Source organism: Triticum aestivum, chromosome 4A (assembly GCF_018294505.1).
Source record: "Triticum aestivum cultivar Chinese Spring chromosome 4A, IWGSC CS RefSeq v2.1, whole genome shotgun sequence".
Taxonomy (NCBI): domain Eukaryota; kingdom Viridiplantae; phylum Streptophyta; class Magnoliopsida; order Poales; family Poaceae; genus Triticum; species Triticum aestivum.
The window spans coordinates 594,562,733-594,571,788 of NC_057803.1; positions in this window are offsets into that span (position 1 = coordinate 594,562,733).

Genomic DNA, 9,056 nt, shown 5'->3' on the forward strand with positions numbered 1-9,056 from the left:
GGTGGAGCTCGATGGTGCGTCCTCGACGGTAGCGCAGCACTCCGAAGAGGTGCGCTTGCCGGAGTGGGCATCAGAGCTCTTGCCGGACTTGGTCTTCTTCCTTCCCCCGGGAGCTTCAGCGGCAAGTGTCTTGCGCTCTGCTGCGGCTGCTGCTTCCCGGTAGATCTTGTCGGCACAGATAAGAGCATCCTTCTTGTCTCCAGGGACAGAGATGACACTTATTGGGCCTGGCATTTTCAGTATGTTGTATGCATAGTGAGAGGCTGCCATGAACTTGGCGAGTGCTGGACGGCCAAGGATCCCATTGTAAGGTAATGGGAAGTCGGCAACGTCAAACGTGACCCTCTCAGTCCTGAAGTTCAGCTCACTGCCAAATGTTACCGGCAACGTGATCTTTCCCTTCGGCTTGCTCCTTCCCGGGCTGATTCCTTGGAAAGTGCCGGTTTCCTCGAGCTCGCTGTCAGGGATTTGGAGTTTCTGGAGCACCGCGGAGGAGATCAGATTCAAGCCGGCCCCGCCGTCAACTAGCATCTTTGTGACCTTGAGGTTGCGGATTGTTGGTGAAACCAACATCGGCAAGCACCCGACCGCAGTTATGCGATCAGGGTGGTCCTCAATGTCGAAGATGATAGGCGTGCTGGACCATTTCAGAGGCTTGCGTGACTCGACGGGTGGTTCTGCTGCATTAACTTCCCGCACCCACTGCTTGAACTGACGGTGCGAGGTGTGCAGAGAAGCACCACCGTCAACGCATAGGACCTCTGTGGCTTTCTGGAACTCCTGCTCATCAGTGTCCTCATCATCCATATCTTCATCGTCGCCATCATCTTCATCCTTGTCGCGGCCGCGAGGAGGTCTGTCTCCTTGCCGCTGCTTGGCCTTGCTGCGGCGTCCTCCCCGGCCGGGACGTTTCTTGCCGGATCCGCCAGCACCTTCCTGGGCCTTCTCCTTGTCGCGCCGCTCGTATTCAGCTTTCTGTTGCTCAACAAGCTGCTCGACTTTCTTGCAGCGCTGGAGATCATGGCCCTTGGTGCGGTGAATCTTGCAATACTGCTTGCCGGAGCTGTCCTGCTTGTCGGCGGCCGCCATAGGCTGGGCCTCCTTGTCGGAGCCACCAGCTTTGGTTTCCTTGGCGCCACCTCCGTTGCCGGTCTGCTCGACAGCTAGCACTTCTTTACCTTTCCTCCTTCTGTTGTTCCGCCGCCGGTTTTTCCTTGCCGGGGCAGCATCCTCACTGTCAGATCCCTCTGCTCCTATATCTTCTCCGGGGAGTCTCCTCCCTTCTTCAGCGCGTGCACACTTGTCGGCCAGTGCATATAGCTCACTGACATCCCTGATCTTGCACATCGCCATTTCCTCCCGCATCCTGCGGTTTCGCACATTCTGATGGAACGCGCTGATCACCGCGGCAGGGTGGACATCTGGGATGTTGTGCTGCACGCTGCTGAATCTTTGGATGTACTTGCGCAGGGGCTCTCCTTCCTTCTGGGCGAGCAAATGAAGATCACTCTCCTGGCCATGAGGCTTGTGTCCGCCGGTGAAGGCGCCGACAAACTGATGGCACAGATCAGCCCAAGAGGATATGGAGCTTTCCGGCAAGTGCATGAGCCAGGATCTGACGTTGGGCTTGAGCACCAGCGGGAAGTAGTTGGCGAGGATCTTGTCGTCTCGTCCCCCGGCAGCCTGCACCGCGATGGTGTAGATGCTGAGGAACTCTGACGGATGCGTCTTGCCGTCGTACTTCTCCGGCACATCTGGCTTGAAGTTCTTCGTACTGGGCCACTGGACTTGCCGCAGCTCACGGGTGAACGCAGGGCAACCTACCGCGTACGGCAGATCGCCTGGTTCCCCTGGCGCATGCATGTCAACAGAGGGCCCAGCGCGCTTGTCGGATTGACGTCGCGCTTCTCTTCGGCGCTCGATGCGGGTTCGAGCGTCTTCTTGCTGTCGTTCATGGAGAACTTGGCGCTGGTCGCGACGCGCTCGTGGGTCCGACGACGCGGTGGAGCCGCTGTCGGGGTGGACCCGGCGAATCGGCGACTTTGGCCTTCGTAGTGGAGAGTGCATGGAAGTCGCACCTCCCCCGGTCTTGTTGCCGTCGGCTCGCGTCCGGCTGTCCTGCCGCGGCAGCGAGGTGTTTGGTTGCCGCGTGGTGTCGCCGTTGGCGAAGCCGATGAGGCTCTGGATAGTGGCCCTCCATTCGTCGGTCTTGTCCGCCGTCGGAGGGTAGTCTAGGAGAAGTTGCGCTCGCGCCAAGGCTTCTGCTGGAGTGGTGGGTGGCAGTGGCGGACGGCGCGAGGAGCGGGACGTGCTCGAACTTCTAACTACGTTAGAAGGAGCAGTATCCCGCCCAGGCGACCGTGCCCCGCTCGTGCCAGCATGCTGGCGTGCATGCTGGTCTTGAGCGCCCCGAGATCCAGCAGCTTGGCCTTGGTCTATCATGCGCATGGCGCTGCGAGCGCCAGGGCGCTGTTGATCTTGCGCCTCCTGAGAGTGGCGCGGAACATCCACAGACGCCGAGGCTTGCGCAGCCTTGTTCTTGGACCTGGCAGCATCATGAGCTTCCTCGTCGAGGCCCATTCTTCCGCCGGCGTCCATTCCACCACCCGTTTGCTCCAACGGTGGCGGAAGCGACGCGGACGGAGCAGCTGATGCTGAAGTCTTCTTCTTCGGTGGCATGTTGATGAAGAGAATGCAGATCTAGCTCGTGTGAACGCCGGATCAGGTTCTCACAATCTCGACGCCCCCTACCTGGCGCGCCAAAGATGTCGGGGGACGCTGACCCACGAACACCTATGGGGCCGGCTGGCCGGGCCCCTTTCGGTTCGGTGGGGGGGCGGAGACCGCGCGAAGAGCAGATCGAGGCGAGGCACACGGGCGGTTTTACCCAGCTTCGGGCCGCACGGATGCGTAAAACCCTACTGCTGCTTGTTTGTGTGTATTGGATTCTTGCTCAGGAGCGATGGACGCTCCCAGACTGAGCGCGAGGGTGTGCCTGATGTTTCGAATGAGCCGAACCTCCTCTACGTTGCGCAGGGGCCTCCTTTTATACGCTAAAGGGGTCACCGACAGGTGGCAACGCAGAGGAGGGTAAAAACGTAAAAAGCAAGGTAGTTGGTACAGTTGCTTGTACAGTGCACCCTACCTAACTCTGACGGCAGGGGACAAGGGCATTAAATGCCCGTCTGAGTCGCCCGAACAGTGCAGAGAAGGACCGTTAGGGGCGCCATCGTTCGCCACGATGGTGATCTTGTCAGCGCCTGCTTGCCACCTCGCACCCCTAGCTGCACGGCCCCCTGCCGCGTGTGCTTGGGAGGGTTCCAGAGCGACACGTTGGCAGGTGGGCTGGAGCGCGGGCATGAAGTGGGGGTTTCCCGTGGCAAGCTCCTTGTCGCGGTCGTCATCTTGTCGCTGCTGCTATCTCGTCGGGCCCGGAAACTTGTCGCTCGCCGGGCTCCGAGGTACCTTGGCCAGTCTTCCCGGCAAGCTCCTCTTGCCGGGGCCTTATCGCCTTGCCGGAGCGCGTGGTGCGTCGCGGCAAGTACCTTAGTATGCCTTGAGTGGCCTTCCCGGCAAGCTCCTCTTGCCGGGGTCGTGTTTCCTTCCCGGCCAGCTTCTCTTGCCGGGGCCTGGGTTGGCTTTCCCGGCAAGCTCCTCTTGCCGGGGCCTTGGTTGGCCTTCCCGGCAAGCTCCTCTTGCCGGGGTCTTGGTTTGAGTACTTTGCTCTTGAATGGTCTTCAAAGTAGCCGCGGAGGATCTTGGCGGTCACCCGGCAAGCCTTGCCGCGGGATGCTGCGACTGCCCGTGCACAAGTTCGGGGTACTAGGGTACCCCTACTCTAGTACACCGACAATCCATCTTTCCACTCAACACATTAATTTCTTCTATCGCATGCACTTTTTTATTAGAAGATCTTTCAGTATGCCATTGAGAATAATTAACCATAATATTATCTAGGAGTTTAGTAGCATCTCCTAAAGTGATTTCCATAAAAGTGCCTCCCGCGGCCGAATCTAAAAGATTTCTAGAAGCAAAATTCAATTCGGCATAAAATTTTTGTATAATCATCCACAAATTCAAACCATGAGTAGGGCAATTATGTATCATTAATTTCATTCTCTCCCAAGCTTGTGCAACATGTTCATGATCAAGTTGTTTAAAGTTCATAATATCGTTTCTAAGAGAGATGATCTTAGCGGGAGGAAAATACTTAGAGATAAAAGCATCTTTGCGCTTGTTCCATGAATCAATACTATTCTTAGGCAAAGACGAAAACCAAGCTTTAGCATGATCTCTAAGCGAAAAAGGAAATAGCTTCAATTTAACGACATCATTATTGACATCTTTTTTCTTTTGCATATCACATAAATCAACGAAGCTATTTAGATGAGTAGCGACATCTTCACTAGGAAGGTCGGCGAATTGATCTTTCATAACAATATTCAACAAAGCAGTACTAATTTCACAAGATTCAGCATCGGTAAGAGGAGCAATCGGAATGCTAAGGAAATCATTATTATTGGTATTGGTGAAGTCACACAATTTAGTAGTATCTTGAGCCATCGCGACAAACAAGCAAACTAACACACAAGCAAACAAAAAGCAAACGGGCAAAAGGAGGCAAATAGAGAGGGAGGATAGGGAGAGAGAGGGCAAATAAAACGGCAAGGGTGAATTGGGGGGAGAGGAAAACAAGAGGCAAGTGGCAAATAATGTAATGCAAGAGATAGGGATTGTGATGGGTACTTGGTATGTTGACTTTTTGCGTAGACTCCCCGACAACGGCGCCAGAAATCCTTGTTGCTACGTCTTGAGCTTGCGTTGGTTTTCCCCGAAGAGGAAGGGATGATGCAGCAGAGTAGCGTAAGTATTTCCCTCAGTTTTTGAGAACCAAGGTATCAATCCAGTAGGAGCCCACGCCCAAGTCCCTCGTACCTACACAAAGCGATAGCTACTCGCAACCAACGCGATTAGGGGTTGTCAAGCCCTTCACGGTCACTTACGAGAGTGAGATCTGATAGATATAATATTTTTGGTATTTTTGGTATAAAGATGCAAAGTAAAAAGTAAAGGCATAGTAAAAAAGCAAAGCAAGATTAAAGTAATGGAGATTGATATGATGAGAATAGACCCGGGGGCCATAGGTTTCACTAGTGGCTTCTCTCAAGAGCATAAGTATTCTACGGTGGGTGAACAAATTACTGTTGAGCAATTGACAGAATTGAGCATAGTTATGAGAATATATAGGCATGATCATGTATATAGGCATCACGTCCGTGACAAGTAGATCGAAACGATTCTGCATCTACTACTATTACTCCACTCATCGACCGCTATCCAGCATGCATCTAGAGTATTAAGTTAAAAACAGAGTAACGCCTTAAGCAAGATGACATGATGTAGAGAGATAAATTCATGCAATATGAAATAAACCCCATCTTGTTATCCTCGATGGCAACGATACAATACGTGCCTTGCTGCCCCTTCTGTCACTGGGTAAGGACACCGCAAGATCGAACCCAAAGCTAAGCACTTCTCCCATGGCAAGAACTACCAATCTAGTTGGCCAAACCAAACGGATAATTCGAAGAGACTTGCAAAGATAACCAATCATATATAAAAGAATTCAGAGAAGATTCAAATATTATTCATAGATAGACTTGATCATAAACCCACAATTCATCGGTCTCAACAAACACACCGCAAAAAGAAGATTACATCGAATAGATCTCCACAAGAGAGGGGGAGAACTTTGTATTGAGATTCAAAGAGAGAGAAGAAGCCATCTAGCTACTAACTATGGACCCGAAGGTCTGAGGTAAACTACTCACACTTCATCGGAGAGGCTATGATGATGTAGAAGCCCTCCGTGATGACGGCCCTCTTCCGATGGAGCTCCGGAACAGGCCCCAAGATGGGATCTCAAGGATACAGAAAGTTGCGGCGATGGAATTAGGTTTTTGGCTCCTGTTCTAATTGTTTGGGGGTACGTGTGTATATATAGGAGGAAGAAGTATGCCGGAGGAGCAATGAGGGGCCCACGAGGTAGGGGGCGTGCCCTAGGGGGGGCACCCTCGTGACCGCCTCTTTTGTTCCTTGGAGCAGGGTCCAAGTCTCCTGGATCACGTTCGGTGAGAAAATCACGTTCCCGAAGATTTTATTCCGTTTGGACTCCGTTTGATATTCCGTTTATCCGAAACACTGAAATAGGCAAAAAACGGCAATTCTGGGTTGGGCCTCCGGTTAATAGGTTAGTCCCAAAAATAATATAAAAGTGGAAAATAAAGCCCAATATAGTCCAAAACAGTAGATAATGTAGCATGGAGCAATCAAAAATTATAGATACGTTGGAGACGTATCAGTGGGTTGCTCTCAAACAACAAAAGCCATGCACTAACTCTGAGCAGCCAACCAATTTATGGTGTAGGGGGTGGGCTATTTATAGCCACTAGGCAACCCGACCTGATTTGTCCGAAATGACCCTGGGTCACTAAGGAACTGACACGTGTTCCAACGGTCAGATTTCAAACACACATGGCAACTTTACTTGAGCTACAAGCAAAGCTGACTTCTCCAACTCTGGATAAGATTTGCTCTCATAGTCTTCGCTCGAAGACATAGGATTTTGGTTAAGCATCACTTCAGTCATTCTGACTGGTTCACTTGGACCCCACTTAATAGTAGGGTGGTTCCTATGAATGAACAAAGAAGAAAAAGAACGACGAAACAACTAAGTCTTCACGCTCCACAGTCTTCACGCGATGTCTTCTCTTGTCATAGTATTCAATGTGAATGTCTTCACATACCACCTTTGACTTCAATGTCTTCATACATTTTTAGGGGTCATCTCCGGTAGGAAAACCGAATCAATGAGGGACTTCTACCTGTGTTATCCTGCAATTCTCACAAACACATTAGTCCCTCAACCAGGTTTGTCATCAATACTCCAAAACCAACTAGGGGTGGCACTAGATGCACTTGCATCAAGACATGATTTGATATACGTTATTGTATGAGATGATCATATTTTGTAAAAGTTATCGGCAACTGGCAGGAGCCTTATGGTTGTCGCTTTATTGTATGAAATGCAAACGCCATGTAATTGCCTTACTTTATCACTATGCGTTAGCGATAGTTGTAGAAGCAATAGTTGGCGAGATGACCACGACGCTACGATGGAGATCAAGGTGTCAAGCCGGTGGCAATGGAGATCATGACGGTGCTTTGGAGATGGAGATCAAAGGCACAATATGATGATGGCCATATCATGCACATATTTTGATTGCATGTGATATTTATCTTTTATGCATCTTATTTTGCTTAGTACGACGGTAGCATTATAAGATGATCCCTTACTAACATTTCAAGGTATAAGTGTTCTCCCTGAGTATGCACCGTTGCGACAGTTCATCGTGCTGATACACCATGTGATGATTAGGTGTGATAAGCTCTACGTTCACATACAACGGGTGCAAGACAGTTTTGCACATGCGAAATACTCGGGTTAAACTTGACGAGCCTAGCATGTACAGACATGGCCTCGGAACACTGGAGACCGAAAGGTCGAACGTGAATCATATAGTAGATATGATCAACATAGAGATGTTCACCATTGATGACTACTCCATCTCACGTGATGATCAGACATGGTTTAGTTGATTTGGATCACGTGATCATTTAGATTACTTGAGGGATGTCTATCTGAGTGGGAGTCCTTAAGTAATTTGATTAATTGAGCTTAATTTATCATGAACTTAGTCCTGGTAGTATTTGCATATCTATGTTGTAGATCAATAGCTCGCGAAATAGCTCCTATATATTTTTGATATGTTCCTTGAGAAAAGTTGAAAGATGATAGTAGCAATGATGCGGACTGGGTCCATGATATGAGGATTATCCTCATTGCTACACAGAAGAATTATGTCCTTGATGCATCGCTAGGTGACAGACCTATTACAGGAGCAGAAGCAAACGTTATGAACGTTTGACAAGCTCAGTATGATGAATACTTGATAGTTTAAGTGCACCATGCTTTACAGCTTAGAACTGGGACTTCAAAAATATTTTTGACGCCATGGAGCGTATGAGATGTTCCAAGAAGCTGAAAATGATATTTCAGACTCATGCCCGTGTTAAGAGGTATGAGACCTCTGACAAGTACTTTGCCTACAAGATGGAGGAGAATAGCTTAGCAAGTGAGCATGTGCTCAAAATGTCTGGGTACTACAATCACTTGAATCAAGTGGGAGTTAATCGTCCAGATAAGATAGGGATTGAAAGAGTTCTCTAGTTACCATCACCAAGTTACTAGAACTTCGTGATGAACTATAATATGCAAGGGATAACGGAAACGATTCCCAAGCTCTTCATGATGCTGAAATAGGCGAAGGTAGAAATCAAGAAATAGCATCAAATGTTGATGGTTATCAAGACCACTAGTTTCAAGAAAAGGGCAAGGGAAATAAAGGGAACTTCAAGAAGAATGACAAGCAAGTTGTCACTCCCGTGAAGAAGCCCTAAGATGGACCTAAGCCTAAAACTAAGTGCTTATACTACAAAGGGAATGGTCACTAGAAGCGGAACTGCCCCAAATACTTGGCGGATAAGAAGGATGGCAAAGTGAACAAAGGTATATTTGATATACAGATTATTGATGTGTACTCTACTAGTGTTTGTAGCAATCCCTGGGTACTTGATACCGGTTCAGTTGCTAAGATTAGTAACTCGAAACGGGAGTTGCAGAATGAACATAGACTAGTTAAGAACGAGGTGACGATGTGTGTTGGAGGTAATTCCAAGGATGATACGATCACCATCGCACACTCCCTCTACTTTCGGGATTAGTGTTGAACCTAAATAAATGTTATTTGGTGTTTGCGTTGAGCATGAATATGATTGAATCATGTTTATTGCAATCTGGTTATTCATTTAAGTCAGAAAATAATTGTTGTTTTGTTTACATGAATAAAACCTTCTATGGTCATACACCCAATTTAAATGGTTTATTGAATCTCGATCGTAGTGATACACATATTCATAATATTGATGCCAAAAGA